Below are 15,486 nucleotides of genomic sequence, written 5' to 3'. Positions count from 1 at the left end.
CAACCACTGCACGGCAGGCCTGTGGAATGGTCTGACCGGACAGCAAGTGTTCAGGGCCTTCTGAGCCAGGCTCAGAGGATGGTGTGGCCCGGGCCCAAAGGACTTGATTGCAAGTGTCCAGCTGGGCACCTAGTCGAACCAGCAGATCTGCTCCAATGAGTGCAGGTGGATCAAGCTGTGGTATGATGCTGAATGTATGTGTGAGCTGTCTTGCTCCAAGTTGGATAGTCAGAGAGCAGACCTCTGGCGCTTTCAGGAGCCTCTGCGGCCAAGTAGGTGACAAGAGCCGATGGCTACGTGTCACACTGACCAGAAGGGGGTCCTTCTGACGCAGGTGTTCAAACGTCTGCTGGCTGATGGCTGACTTTTCAGACCAAAGAGCAAGGCGAGCATCTGAGATGTGGGTGCAGTTGATGGTAAGACCACCAACTATGTGTGGTGCATATGGCTGCAGGCTGACATTCTTCAGCGAGCAGAGAAAAGATGAATGTGTGCGGAACGGAGTTCCAGGAGCGGTTTCATGCCTTTGCAGGCGGTCATCGTCTGTGGGAGCTGTAGGGAGGGGCATGACCTTGGAACAAGGGTTTTGCGGCTCACTTAGGCTGACTTCAAGAATGGAGGATGGTCGGCTGCTATCCGGGTTCCAGGGCTTAGGTGTTTCCACCTGGGCCCACAGTTGACCCTTCTGGCAGTCGATGAGGGGAGCTAGACGTTCAAGCAGGTCCTGACCAATGAGAAGTGGTTCAGTGTCTAGCTGGCAGACATAAAACGGGTGAACCAGAGTCATGTCTTGGAAGGTGATATCCAGCCACGCCCGGTGAGTGATACACTCCCGGGTCTGGGTGTAGCTGGTGATTTTCAGGTCACAGGGCTCTACCTGGACTGGTTTCCCGAGTGACCGCATGGTGTCAGACACGCGATGGAACAGCGTGGAGCACATCAGGGTGATTTCTGAGCCGGTATCCAGCAGAGCATCAACCTGTATGCATCCACCTACGTTGGTGCTACAGTACAAACGGCGAGCATGATCATGGTTTGTTAAGTCACCAAGGAACTTCAGAAATTTAGTATCAGGTTTCTCTGGGGGGTAGATTTCAGGAGACTCCTGTGATCTACCAGTAGTGTTCCCCCAGCTGATCAGGTAGGCCCTGGCCACGCTGGGAGGTTGAGCCACGCCTAGTCATGCGGACGTTGGCTCTGGGTCTGGCTTCTTAGAAGCGGACTTTGGTGCAGGGGTCTCATCTGCAGATCTCAGCTGTTCCTTCTGTTTAGCTAGGAACTGCTGAAGCATCTCCTGGAGGTCGGCTTTGGTCAAGTACTCACCTGCGGACTTGTGTTCGGGACCTACCTGTGGGCGGCGCTCCTTAAACCTTCCACTGTTCCGACCAGCTTGCCGTTGGTTTTGGTTGGGCCACTTCCTGTCTGATTGTCCAGACCTAGGCAGCCAATCAGCACCCCCCTTCCCCTGTTGAGGAGATTGGGACTGCTCTCGCGGTTTAGCAGGTCTAGGTTTAGCAGATTTTGGCTTAGTGGGTGGAGCTTCTGTGCCTTCAAGCTCCAAACGCGGCTCGGCGTCGGGAGCTAGGTGCATGACGCGGTGATGTGCGTCAGGCTTTTGGGGCTTTCCGCCGGCTTCCCAAGCCTGTTGAGCGTATCTCCTAATCTCCTGAGTTGTCAGTTTTTTCATCCGACAATACATTGAGACTTCGGATCGAACACACTCGTGCAGGTTGTGAATGAACAGGGATCTGAAGGCAGGGTCTTCCTCGAGCCCAGGGCCGTTTCGACCTTGGAAATAAGCACTTTTGAGTCTGCGATAATACTCTCTGGGGGGTTCGTTCCTCCCGTGTTTGATGGAGAAGGCCCCCATTGTAGCTGACGCAGAGTCTGCATAAGTGGCGTATTCATCCCTCAACGCTCGGCAGAGCGAGGAGTACCGATCTCGAATGTCAGGTGGTAGAGTTTCCATGAAACCGTGCACCGTTCTAGATGTGGTTTTCCAAATTAGCTTGAGCTTTTCCCTTGAAGAGGGTGCTGGAAGATCAAGCAGACAACGTTCTATCTCCCTGAGATAATCGTCGACGTTGGATTCATTGGTGTTAGGATCAAAGCGTTCTATGTCTTTAGCTAGCGATTCAATTTGACGTACACGGAGCCCTGACTCACGGTACGGCGCGTCATCCTCTGACTCTGACCCACGGTCTGTCTCAGAGGGCGCTGGATATCGCTGGTGTGCTCTGGGCTCCCAATGTTGACTCCTGGGGCCCAAATCGGGGTCTGGCATGCTGTGGCGGGCTGCTGGCACGTCACGTGGGTGTCTTGGGAGGTCCTCCTCCCGGGGCACGTCTGCGAGGTGCAGCCTGCGTCTTTCAACTGGGGCTTCTGCGTAATACGCTCTGTCCGGGTACGGACTGGCGTATGATGCTTTGTCCTGCAGCTGGTTGCTGGCATGCCGAATACCGGAGTAGCTAGGATGGGTGGATGGTTGAGGTGCAGCTTGGGGTGCATAACCCCAATCGGCACCTTGCACCCTTTGTGGACTGGGGGAGCGGTCTAAATAGAGGTGCCGCTCAGCTGGTCGACTTCTCACTGATTGAGAAGTCCGTGAAGATGAGGGTGGTGGTCCAACCTGGGGTTCGAGGGCGAATTGCCCTCGGCCCCTAGATGGTCCTGAATGCCCTATAGTGTGTGTAGGGAACGGGGCCGAAGGTTGGGACAGATGAGCTTCATCTCTCCCCTGCGGCGTGCGTCCGTCCAGAGAGTCATGGTGTTTCCCCCCTTCCCACTGTCTGTTGTCATCAGCAGAGGGGGGCGGGGTCTCCTCCCCATCTTCCCCAGAATCGGTGCGGGTGTCGTCTTCCTCGATCAGCCTTCCATTTCGCTGTTTTTCAGCTAGCATACTCTGGAGGTTCATGATCTCTCTATCATGTTGGAGTCCTCTCTGATAGAGGATCAGGGCTAACTTAGCTAAGTGAACCTGGATTGGTTTTGTACCATCCGGGTTTTCTATTTGATCGATTACAGCTTCTAGCTCGTCGCTACGCTGTTCTTCAGTGAAATCCCTAGAAGGGTAGTCGGGTTCTCGAGCAACCGCGACCAGTTTGGACAATATTTGTCCAGAAAGTAGGCCAGGTTCATAGTCGTGGGCCGCAGCGCCACCTGGTTGCCGGGAGTTGGTCAGTTCACTACTCTGTCCCTCCATTTTAACAACCGAACCAAAAATAGCCTAGTAGAGCTTCTGCAGATAGCTCAAGGCTGCACCTTTGGCAGCAACTGCTAGCTTTGTAGCAGAAAAACACTAAATTAACCTTTGTGCGCACAGGTTTTAGCGTTTTAAGATTGCACGGAATGCCGTGACTGACGCTTAAAATACTATTCCTTTCAGTATTTTAGCAAAAGCTGGTGCGTTGCCGTAGCAACGTCTTACAACACTTGCAGTGTTAAATATGCTAGTTATTCCTTCAGAATATTAGCAAACAGGGTGTTATCAGTCTTTGAGTGAAGGTTTCAGTTAGTTATAATAGCCACTGTGAGTTAAAGTCGCTAAATTAGCAGTTAATTTTAGCCTAAAAGGGTTAGTCAGAATTACTTACACGCTGCACCTTTAATGAGGAACTGAATTTTAACCTAAAAGGTTAGCCAGAATTAATTACACGTTGCACCTTTAAGGAAAAACTGAATTTTAACCTAAAAGGTTAGCCAGAATTAATTACACGTTGCACCTTTAAGGAAAAGCTGAAATTTAACCTAAAAGGTTAGCCAGAATTAATTACACGTTGCACCTTTAAGGAAAACTGAATTTTTAACCTAAAAGGTCAACCAGAATTAATTTACACGTTGCACCTTTAAAGAAGCACTGAGTTACTGGTGAGAGTTCGATGCAGCTTCCTGCTCAGCGAAATCAGCACCACTCTGTTGCTGGTTCAAGGCTGAACAACTGATTATTTTTAATTCAAGCTCTTTGGATTTATTTGTTTGTGCCGGATAGAAATCTCTGTGTATCCAAGCCTCACACGGGGCACCAATAAAATGTTGGGGTTATTAGGAGCGAACAATTAGTAAGCTTCAACTTACTTTTGGATTCTTCAATAAATTCTGTAAATATGTAAATATTTACTGATTTATTAATTAATTAAGATATTCTTAGATATACGGGGCACCATTCCCCTTTAACCGGGGAAAAATTGAATCCAAAACTCTTATCAGTCTTTCTTGAAGTTCGTAGAATCCTTGGAGCAGAGACTTCTCTTCGACACAACAAAGCTACTGGAGACGAAAATCTGAATTTTATAACGTTTAATTAACAATTTGTCAAATGAATAAACAGTGGCATAAATGAATAATAACCATGTGATATAATAAAAGGATGTATATTCAAAATAATGTTCAAGGTGTTTTGTGTGTATGTAGGATGTATGAATGGGGTCCTTTGTTCTCACAAAGGAGTAGTGTGTGTGCGTGTGTATGGATTCAAAATGGAGTCTTGAATACAAGATGGCTGACTCCTTTGTCTGGCTAAAGTGTGGGTGGCAACTTGCACTTTAACTTCCAAAGCACTTAGAATCAGTAGTAACTTAACCTTAAATCACTCAAAACATTTCAAAGGATCATGCAACAACACAAAAGATTAATCACGAGTTAATATCCTTAGTTTATCAGCCTGGCCATGGCCGAACATTTAAAGATACCAAACAATGATTAATAAGCAGTTTATTCTTTCAAAATGACCCGAAGGACGAATTTGGAACGAAAGAGGAAAACACGAAGCTACTTTTTTTAAGCAATAGCGCGGTCTTATTGCTTATTCTGGACTATAGAGGAAACGGGAGAAGAAAAGAATGAGAGAAAAATGAGTTTTCTGATCACCAAAAGAGCGAGGCGTCCCTCCCCCTTTTGATTTGACGGTTCTCCGTGTTTCTCCGCAGTTTTCAGCGTCATCCGCCGGTTTGATGCTTTCTCCGTTGTTTGGCTCCACGAGTGTTTCTCCACGGCTGGACACAAAGAAAACGAAGTTCCTTTTGGGCTGAGTTTGACAACTTACAGCGTTTCTGAGAGCTGGATGGAGTTGTTGTTTCCCTCCGCTGGTTCTGTGTCCTCAAACATCAGCTGGAGGGGAGCAGAAACGAGCAGATCAGCAGTCCCGTGGGCTCAACTTGGCTCTTAGAGCTTCCGCGTGCTCAAAGAAGTCGGAGCGTTCGACAAGCGTGTCCTCACCGCCAGGTATCCTGGGCAAAAGAAAGAATTCTTTGTCTCTGCTGAAGATTTATGGTCTTAGTTCGCGGGAAAAGCTCCACGGCTTCCCGCACATGCGCAGAACGTGTTTCTGGTACTAGGCGGTGACGTCATCACAATGCTTCCGTGTGCAAACCATCATGGGAAATGAAGTTTCTTGGCGCTGATGTGATTATTTGCTTTTCAGAGCAATTTAAGCACAGTCATTTTGGAGAAAATCACTGCATAGTAATTTCCTCATGAGGTCAGACCCTCAACATGTGGAAGATGTGTTTGTTCTGTTAACAAACTGTATATAATGTATTTTTTTTTTATTTACACCAGGTTTATGTTATGATTGTGCCAATACATTAGCATAGCTAGTAGCATACGACAGCTAATGCTGTCTAATAATAAGCTGTGTTGCAATTAAAGACACAGAATCTTTAGCTCTCTATCAATCATGTTGCACCATTCACAACACGTTTTACTTTCTTCTATGGGTTTTCTTTCACTTTCAGAATTATATGGGCATTGTTCAATAACTTGGAAAATAGGAAAAATAGCAGGCAAACATTTAACGGCACTTTCTGCTCTGCAAAATAAAAGTGATCCAGCTCACTGTGGTCACCACTTACAGGACATTTCAGCAACTATTTTTAGAAAACCCGGTTTGACACACACGGTCACATTATGTAACCTAAATCCAGACTAATGCTCAGTGTGACCCAATGATTTGATTTAGATAGAATAGAAACAAGCATTTGGATGAAATCATGTTGACATTGAGTTCTGGTCATGTTGTAATAAAACAGATAATTTAGTTTGATCAAACTTAAATCCATCTACAGCACATAAATCCACCTGAGGCACGCTTGGAGAGGAGGCAGAGGGTCTTCAGGCCTTTATATAAGAGTAATCTGATAAATGTTATTTAAACAAGTAATTTTATAAAAATGAAATGAATCAGGTCTCATTAAAATGTTTTCTGTAAGTCTGTTAAATGTCCTAAAACCGTCTAGAAAAGCCATGACAGCATTCATGTAAAAATACTTTTCTTCATGAAGTGTGATTTCATGCAAAAAAAATATGAAGTTACTTTTTTACTTGAGAATTAAATTTGATTAGTCTAATTAAATTAAAGTTTAGGTGAATAAAAGTATTTATAAAAAGGGGACAGCAATAAGGACTAAACAGTGAGTGAGTCATTATGATTTGTGGTAAGTTTCATCCTGCTTTTAGGGCAACTTCCTACTGGCTGACATTGAGTTAAAAGCCCTTAATTTATCAATGCAAGTCATATTGCCCCAGATTTTAAAATCAACCTGTAAACTCACTGTTGGACCACGCGAACCCCTCACATGTTGGAAGCAAGGTGTAATTTGATGTTTAGACCACAAGGCAGAGCTCCAGATCCTCAGAGCAGGACCACTTTTGTAGCTAATTTGATTTTAGAGATAGGAGAAAGCCTGAGATAAAACACCAGCAGCAGAGCAAAAGAAAAGTTCTGCAAATAATTAAAACTAAATTTAGTGTCTGATGGGAAAATCATTTCTTTTATAACCGAGTACACACTGTTGTGAGCGACAGAAAATGAAGAATATACACAGAAAAAACTGATTCCAGATAGCTGTTATTCAGATGTATTTATTTTTTAATCTCAGCTAAATAACGTGTGAAGAAGCATCATCTTCTAATTTATCTGGCTGCTAGATTTCAGAGCTGCATCAAAGTTAACACGCAGACTGGTCACCACGCCTCTCACAGGAAGCCAAAACAGAAAGTCCAAATGGACGTGGAACACCCACTCTATCATTAGGTCTAAAATTATGACTTCAGTCTTTATTTTGGTAAAATTCAAAAATGAAAAGCCATCCATGACTTAAAATCATCAAAACAGCGCAGAAGAGGCGTGATCTAACCATGTGCACTACTACAGAGAGGAAAACAAACCGGACAGTCATCAGCAAAAAACTGGAACTTAACCCCACGCTTTCTAAACGGTGCCCCAGTGGTAGAAGGATAAGAGAGGGGGCGCTAACACAGACTTCCCGGAAATGCTCAGATGAAGACTATGAACAACCACCCATCCTCACTCCTCAGATACCACGACTTAACCCACTGAAGTGCCAGTAATGTCTACCACCGTTTCCAAACAGGTAATCAAGATGGAGTCGTAGTTTCTTCTAACAGACACCGAGTGTCAGGAAGAGAATAGATGTGAAAATCGCTTTACCTGTAATAAAGTTGTTGTGGTCCATCATAACATGATATAACACCTCCTGCAGATTCTCCAGGTTAACTCCTCTTAACGAGCTTTTATGTCAGAGTTTTGATGTCCTTTGGTTGTTTTCATTAAGCCATGCAGATTAAACAAATTCTGTTATTTAGATGCTTCTCCATAATTATTTTTTTGGCTTTTACTTACAGAAGTGGGATTCACTTATTTCCAGACTTGAGAAAAAGGCAGAGTTTGTTTTTACTGGATACAAGTATATTCATAATCAGATATCAGTTTTGGTCTCTCAAAGGTGTGGTTTACTCGTTTGACCAATACATTTGCAGTTGTCTCTGGTAGGAATGAATGTCTTGTATGCTGTAGTGTGGGAGAAAAAAAAGCTCTGGTGTGCCTGTTTCAGGAACTAAAAGTGAGTCAGATCAGAGTTGGAGTCTTATTTCCTGATATTTGGATAATTTGCCTCAGATTGGATAACAACAACATGGCTCAACCACTGACTCTGTTTACTTAGCAATGTTGATGTTCTATCTCCACAAGTAACTCAAACTTGAAGGGGTTCTGCTGTGCGGTGGAGTTGCTAATGCTAATGATTAGCTCCTACGAGATGAGAGGTTCTCTGCTGTTTCCTGGATGCTAAACCAACAACAGCCTCCGCCATGAGTCAACATGAGTGTTAAGTGACAGTGTGACGTAGATCTGTCAGGCTTCTCAAATCTTAGAATTTCACCTTCTATTTTCTATCAGAAGCTAATTGAGGAGATAGGTGTTGGAGACTATTTTCATTTTCAACCTTCACAAAAAACTCAGAGTTACTGATTATAATCAGAAGTAATTATTATAAAATGATTTTTCAGTGTTCCAGACCTTCAACTTTCTGACAACTGAAAGCATGGAAGGAAGTGGGAGTGGAGTAAGACTCTGGTAGGGGGTGACTTGCTCTTTAAGTTTGCAATGTTGTTACAACAAAAGTAAGAACCAATTTTACATTCTAATATGTAATTTACTGTATGTATCACATTTCCTTTCTGTGTATGATTTTTTTGAAAATGCATGTATGCGTCTACTTACTCTCAGCTTCTTCAGCAGGTACCAGGATTCTCCAACATTTTCATTCGGGTCAAAACGCTGCAGGCTGACCCATCTCAGCCCCGGCTCCCTGATAGGTTGCATATTGATTTAAAAATCCTATTGCTCACCTTCAAAACAGTGCCTCTAAATAGATCTCATTATTGACATGCAACCTCTTACTTATTGATTGATCCACATACAGAGCTGTGCAATTTAGTCCCATGTTAAAGTTTCTAACGCTAACTTTAGGAATAATTTGGATCTTTTCCAATTGAACCTTAGTTTTATTAAACTCTGTCATATATTGGAAGATAGACAGTAGAATGAAGCCTCAAATGTAGACTAAAAGGAGCAAACAGGTAGTTTAATCCAGGACTCTTTACTTAACAAGACACAACAGAAACCGACTGAAATAAGTAAAATCTCTACCGACCACTTATTCTTTATTTTACCAAAGCAGACTCCTTTTGAATATGAGTTTACACAAACTTAGAGGACTCGTACCTGTTGTCCTCACACTCTCTCCTAATCATCCAGTATGCTTGATCAATACTCCAGACGCCAAAGCAGTCAGTTGTCTGGGCTGCTGATTCAGCGTGCCAGCTAAAGATTTACCTCTGGTGTCATTTTCTGTTCTGGGATTTAGGATGAAACCTACCAGAGGGTCTGGACTCCCCCCACAGGGAGTCTAATGTCTTCTCAAGTGTTGGCAACTATTGACCGCAGGCATTTTTTATTTCACTCAATCGTTTAAGGGCTAAATAATTTATACTGGAGTAATTAACACTGTCTGATCAGTGCAAGAGCTTTTCAGTGATCTGTGCACAGGATTCATAGCAGAGTTAAATATTAAGGACATATTTACTTGCGTTGCTTTCAGTGCTTTATAACAGAGTTTCACCACAGCTGTTGTCTGTTGTTGTGTGTATTCCACCTTCAGCTCAGACAAAAAGGACAAAAAGTATTTGACAGCCACAGATCTGCAACTTAAAAAGATAAGAGGTCTGTAATTATCAACTGTGAGAGATAAATCCAGAAAATCACATTATATAATTTTAAAAATAATTTGTTTGTGTAATTGAGCAGAAAAATGTGTATTTAGGACCTAAAAACAAGCAAGAATTCTGGCCCTCACAACCCTGTCACTCCTCCTTTAAGATTTGTGTCCTACACTCTTTACCTGTAAAATTGGCACCTGTTTGAACTCTACATGTATAAAAGACACCTGTCTACACCTTCAAACAGACTCAAACCTCAACCATGGCCTACACCAGAGAGCTGTCCAAGGACACCAGAGACAAGATTGTGCAGCTGGACAGGACTGGGATGAGCCAATAGACAAGCAGCTTGGTGAGAAGAGATTTGCTTTTGGAGCAATTATTAGTAAATGGTATAAATACAAGATTACTGACAATCTCCCTCGACTTGGGGCTCTGGGCAAGATCTCACCTTATGGGGTACAAATGATCTTGAGAACGTTGTGGACACTTATGTTGTGTGATGTCTGAGGTGTTTTTTGCATAGCAAAGCTGCCCTCCCTGTGGAGGGTAACTCTGAAGTGCCTTTTTTTTTCTCCACCTGACTCAATCCTCACATAAACCCTCTGATCTCTATTAAGGTAGCGCAACTCGAGTTGCGAATGACCACAGTCACCAATTCTTGTCATGTGTCTACTATATGTATGTCTGATTTCAGAATTGTGTGTACTGAAACTCTCATTTCCCTCTGGGACTAATAAACTATCTTTGAACTGAATTGAATTGAATTATGGGGTACAAGTGATCTTCAGAATTTTGGGGATACAGCCCAGAACTACACAGGGGGACTGGTCAATGACATGAAGATGTCATGGTCTGTGCTGAGCTAACACCTGTTTTGTGTTGAGTTTCTCTGTGTGCAGGTGGGTGTGTCCGGAGAGCAGCTGCTGTTGATCTTCTCATCAGCGGTCAGGGGATTTAAGGAGTGTCGGGACAACACATCAGCGCCGGATGATTACTCAGTATTGGGTAGTATTGTCGCCAGAACCTTGCCTGTCTTGTGTTATCTCCTGTTTACCTTGCTTCAATCGTGTTAATCTGCCCTGTTACCTCTGACCTCCTCAGGTACCTTCCATTCATCTGCCAACTTCCTCCATCAAGCAAAAGACTCACCGGATCAATCCTGCTCACCGGCCCGTTGCTCGCCCCTGACCGCCTGCTCTCCAACCCCCACCTGCCATCAGGACACCCTGGACTCCGGTGCTCAGCCATTTCCTCTGCCTCTCGCCCGACCAACTCAGCCAGCCTTGACGTGCCCTCCTCTCAAACTCTCCCTAACTACCAGGAAACCGTAAGACAAACTCTCATTACCTTTTATGCCCGTTGTCCTGCAACTACTCACTCTGGTTTTCTACTTCAGAACTTCATCAGAACCTCCCGAATCCCGATCTACATCTGCATCACTCATCAATCTTAAATCAGTAATTTTTACTTACCTTCTGCCTGTTGTGTGATTCTGCATGTCGTGGGTCAAAAAACTTCAACCCAACATGACAGAAGAGAGCTGGGACCACAGCAACAAAGGTTACTATTAGAAACACACAATGTCGTCATGGATTAAAATTCTCTAGCGCTTAGCAAGTCCCCCTGCCTAACACAGCACCACATGTGGCTGCCAGATGCTTTTTTGCCTTACTGTACATGGTTGCACTTCCACTGAGTGAGCCATATCTCTAAATGTAAATATGTTGCTGAGCCCCCTGTAGCACACTTTAAACTGTATTGTCCAATATTATCGTAGATAAAGATGACCATAGAAGCAGGAGAAAGTTTAAATGATGATTTCAGCTCTTAGAACCGATGAGCTGTAAGAAGAGCACTCTTGACTTTCTTTTTTATGTTGGGTGAATAGTGTGGATGCATGAATGGTGAGAAAAGTATAATAGTCTGTAAATGAGTATTGATTCAAGAAGATCTCGATGACATTTGTCTTCCCTTGTTCTTTGGCAGCCCCTCACAGCCGAGAAGCCCGCGCCGACTCCAATTATATTAGTCACTACAGAGGGGGTTCATGTCAGGACCCAGCAGATAATAAAACTCTGTTGCTTTGCTCTGTACTATTGATCGTTACTGTGCGGTATCTCCTGGGCTGTGTGGGAGTTCAGGCAACCCAGACGTTTTTTCCATCAGGGAAATGTTGTCGTTTGCAAAAGGGCTTATGTTCTGATGTAGTAAAATCATTTTCTCTTGTTGTAAACCACATTGCATGGCAGGGTGATTAAGAAAAATCCATGCATTGATGTTATGATATTTAGTAGTATTTACATACACAGTAATTTCATTTATGCCCCATTATAAAGCACAAGTTTATCTTTTTTACTAAGATATTTAATGGTTAAATATAAATGACTAAAGCAGTGTTGTCTCCATATCTTTGTACCATCTCCATCACTGCATGCAAACTCATGAACAGCTATTTAGGGAAAGTTTATCAACAGTTGTAATGATGCTGTTTTCACTGTTTCACACAGTAAGGAGAAGGGAAGACCCAGAGATCTCCTTTGAGCTGCTTTTGGCTACAGAAGGAAGGAAGAACCCTCAGGCAGAGCCAGACTCCGGGTGAGCGGCCATCTGCCCCGTCCGGTTCAGGTGTCGCAGAGAATGCAGGAGAACTGATGAACAAGCGATAAAAATATAAAATACTGGATGCTTTTTTGCCTCAGTAGCTATAAATTTGACCAATGTATCATCAGAACCAAACCAACCATCTCCGTGCTGAGCAGTCAAGTTTGCTTTCCAGAATGTTTTATATTCAAGAAACTGAGTTTTGCTAAGAAAATTCAAGGTGTTGTAGGATGTCATTATTTGTTTCTGGTCATTTCCTCTAAAACTACAATTTGAAAGAAAAAAGAAAAGAAATAGAAATCATCACAGGTTGCTGAACGCCTGTCCTCATATTATTTAGTTAAATTGTGATTTATAAAACACTTTACAAACACACACCGCCATCTACGTGAATCTCAGAGCTGTATGAAAACAGAGCAATGTTTCTAAAGCTGTATCTAATATTTGTTTTGTGATCATTTGAAGACTTTTCATTCTGGTTATCCTAGAGTGCTGATCTCCTTTTGCAGAAAACAGGTGTGAAGTTTTTGCAGCACTGAGAGAATATTTTATTTTATCTCCTCCAATAAATGTCCTGCATTCAGAGCTCAATACTAATGATTGTGTAGTTCTAACAAGCTCCTGGAGGTCTGTCTTGTCTGAGACTACAGCTGCAATGTGAAGATGTTATTTTTGGTTCCTCTGACAGGATCTTGCTCTGACAGTTGAATGATGGACAGAAAGTGCAGGCCGCTGGTTTATGATTCAGCTCCTGGAATCGGAGTTCCTGCAAAGAAGTTCTTCTAGCCACCCACTTTTTTCTTTTTTGGGTGGTTTAATATCATTTATAGATGAGAATTAGCTTAGCAAGATGCTGTCATGTCAGTTCTCAAAGGCGAATTGTAATAATGGATATTCTGCATGTAGGTTGGTGTATAAATATCATTTAGCGTGCACAGTCCTTGGGTAAAAGTATCTGGTGTACTTAAAATAGCAAAAAACTTTAAGTTATAAAAGTTTACTGGGTTTCCCATCCTCATCCTCTCATTTTCTTTAGTATGTGGGCTGTGAGCCAGAGGAGGGCTGCTCTCCATTGCATTGTGTTGGGATCTTGATCCTCTTCTTTCTGCCTTCTCCTAGATTCCTGGGCAAAGGGATTTCACAGGGGATTTTATCTTCATTGACAATGTCAACATAGCAATTTGTAGAGAAGTCAAACAAATCATCATCAGTGCTGTCACATCATTCAGAGAGGAGTTCCTGTCTTGCTTTATGCTGGAAGATTTTTTCATCAATCTGAAGCTAATCAGTGATGCCTTCAGGTTCTTGAATGCCCTCATCAATGACATCGTATTCACAATCAGCATTACCTCATTGATCAGTGACACTCCTGCTCAGCAAGCCTCCATCTGAGGTAACACTGACTTTGTTTTTCAGCTTATTGTAGAGAATGATTTGAATGAAGAAAACAATTTTATGACTGAGGTTGTTCTATTGCTGCAATGTAAACCTTTCTGCAACACATTCAATATGACACCTTACGAACACATTTAGTTTTTTGAAAGTTAAAATAATCATTGATATGTTAGGAAAACACAAATATTAGAGAGCATCATCCTACAAATGTCCAGATTATAATTATGCAGTAAAATAATCACAAATGTCTTGGTCGTGTTGGAAGGACGGTTACCTTTAAACAGATTTCTTTCTCAGCCATTTGGGGGGCTGTCAGGTTTTCTCCATTTAAAACTTGGAAGAGTTACGTAGTGTAGCGTGTTTATCTACATACTAGAATCAACACTGTTTGCTATCATTTATTAGATTCTGAGAAAAGACACAAACGAGTTAACAATGAAGCTTTAATTGTATATAAATATCTAGGATATTATATACGCGATAGAAGTTCATATGCCAACGAGCTTGGTCTAATATTAATCCAAAGATTAATGTTTAATTTAAGATAATTAAATTTAATAGCAAAAGTTTATTTATTTAATCAGAAGTTAAAGGCATCTTTGCTTTTTCAATAACCAGAAATACACACCATTCTGTGTTTCATTTCAAAGATGAGGCAGAGTTTAAAAGTTAAGAATTTATTACTAACAATTTAAAACTTGACAATTAAAAATGACAATTCATGGATGACAATTTAAATGACAATTTACCAGACTTGATATTAAACTTGGTATCAAAAGCTTTACCTGTGTCTGGAAGGAAAGCTAAAATAAAATGAGAGCTTGGATGCGTGAATGGATTCTCAGAAGGTTTCTTTCAGAGAGAGGAACTCGTTCTGGGAGAATGCTTGTTCTGCAGCTAACTCGGTCATTACTTAGAGAGAACAGCATCACACACAATCTGTGTGGCACCTCACCCATTCACACGACCCTTGTGTGGATTCGGAGGTCAAGGGAGGATGTTGTCAGTCTCAGGGTACCCGGTCCGGTAGCGAAGACTCGAGTAAAACCGACTCTCAGGTCCAAAGATGTCGCAGGGTACACAGTGTCGAGCGTCTGGCTTAACTCTGAAGGAGTTTTGCATCTTAACTCTCAAAATCAATAACTCTGAAGGAGTTTTGCATCAGCTGGTTACAGGTGCATTTATTCAAAGCTATTCTATTGGCGTGACAGAACAACAGGGAGAGGCTTCAGGGTGGCCAACCCTTATCCTCAAGATGGTGGTTGGTTCAAGAACTGAAGTTACAGCTGCGGAAGATTTAGTTTTAACAAAACCACAGAACACGCCCACTCTCAGCCTCAGAAAGCTTGGCCATGAGTAAAAGACATGTGATGGCAGTTTAACTTTTACCCTGGATAAGCCCTCTGCATTGGATGGATAAAATGGAGGATGACCTTCTGGTTTACTGAACACACATAACCGATTATCACAATAATCATTATTATACCCAAAGCATAATAATTCATTTCAGTAATTAAAATACATTTACTGAACCAAGAGATTAATTATGATGATTGTAATAACAGTAATAAAGTCAAAAGTTTATTAAAATTATTATTTAAAATTATTATTGTGAAACTTGAAGTGTCCTTCAGCCTGGGACGGAACAGCAGCAGATAAAGATGATTTCAGCAGATATCATGGCTCCTTACATGTTTAATCTGTGGGGCAAAGTTACAGTCGACCCAGCTTGACCCAGCTGATAAAATGCGACCTTTGTCACAAATTAGAGGCCCTTCATGATGCTACAGTAGTCATGGGCCACTTCCACACATGTGCTCCTCAATTATGCATTCCCATCCTGTGGTTCGAGGAGTGTTCCAGCTCTCATGTATGGATTTTGGCTCCACCCCTTTAGCACCCTGATACACACTTCACAGGAGTCCGCAAGGGTATTAGCCACAATCCATTGATGTATAGGAATTTTGAAAA

General features: G+C 42.6%; 1 long non-coding RNA gene across 2 annotated transcripts; it reads left to right on the top strand.

Annotated features, from left to right (window-relative positions):
- Positions 1-10,374: 10,374 nt before the first annotated feature.
- LOC129162892 (uncharacterized) lies at positions 10,375-12,699 on the top strand. Of its 2 annotated transcripts, XR_008562882.2 has the most exons (4): positions 10,375-10,524; positions 10,621-10,846; positions 10,916-11,079; positions 12,027-12,699. It is a non-coding gene; the product is annotated as an uncharacterized lncRNA (long non-coding RNA). The 2 variants fall into 2 exon arrangements; XR_008562881.2 differs by lacking the exon at positions 10,375-10,524 and having other exon boundaries at positions 10,531-10,846.
- The last annotated feature ends 2,787 nt before the right edge of the window (positions 12,700-15,486 follow it).

The sequence above is a fragment of the Nothobranchius furzeri genome, chromosome 1 (genome assembly GCF_043380555.1).
Source record: "Nothobranchius furzeri strain GRZ-AD chromosome 1, NfurGRZ-RIMD1, whole genome shotgun sequence".
In the NCBI taxonomy this organism is placed as follows: Eukaryota; Metazoa; Chordata; class Actinopteri; order Cyprinodontiformes; family Nothobranchiidae; genus Nothobranchius; species Nothobranchius furzeri.
The sequence above is the reverse complement of the archived record's forward strand: the minus strand, read 5'-3'. Positions and strand labels throughout refer to the sequence as shown.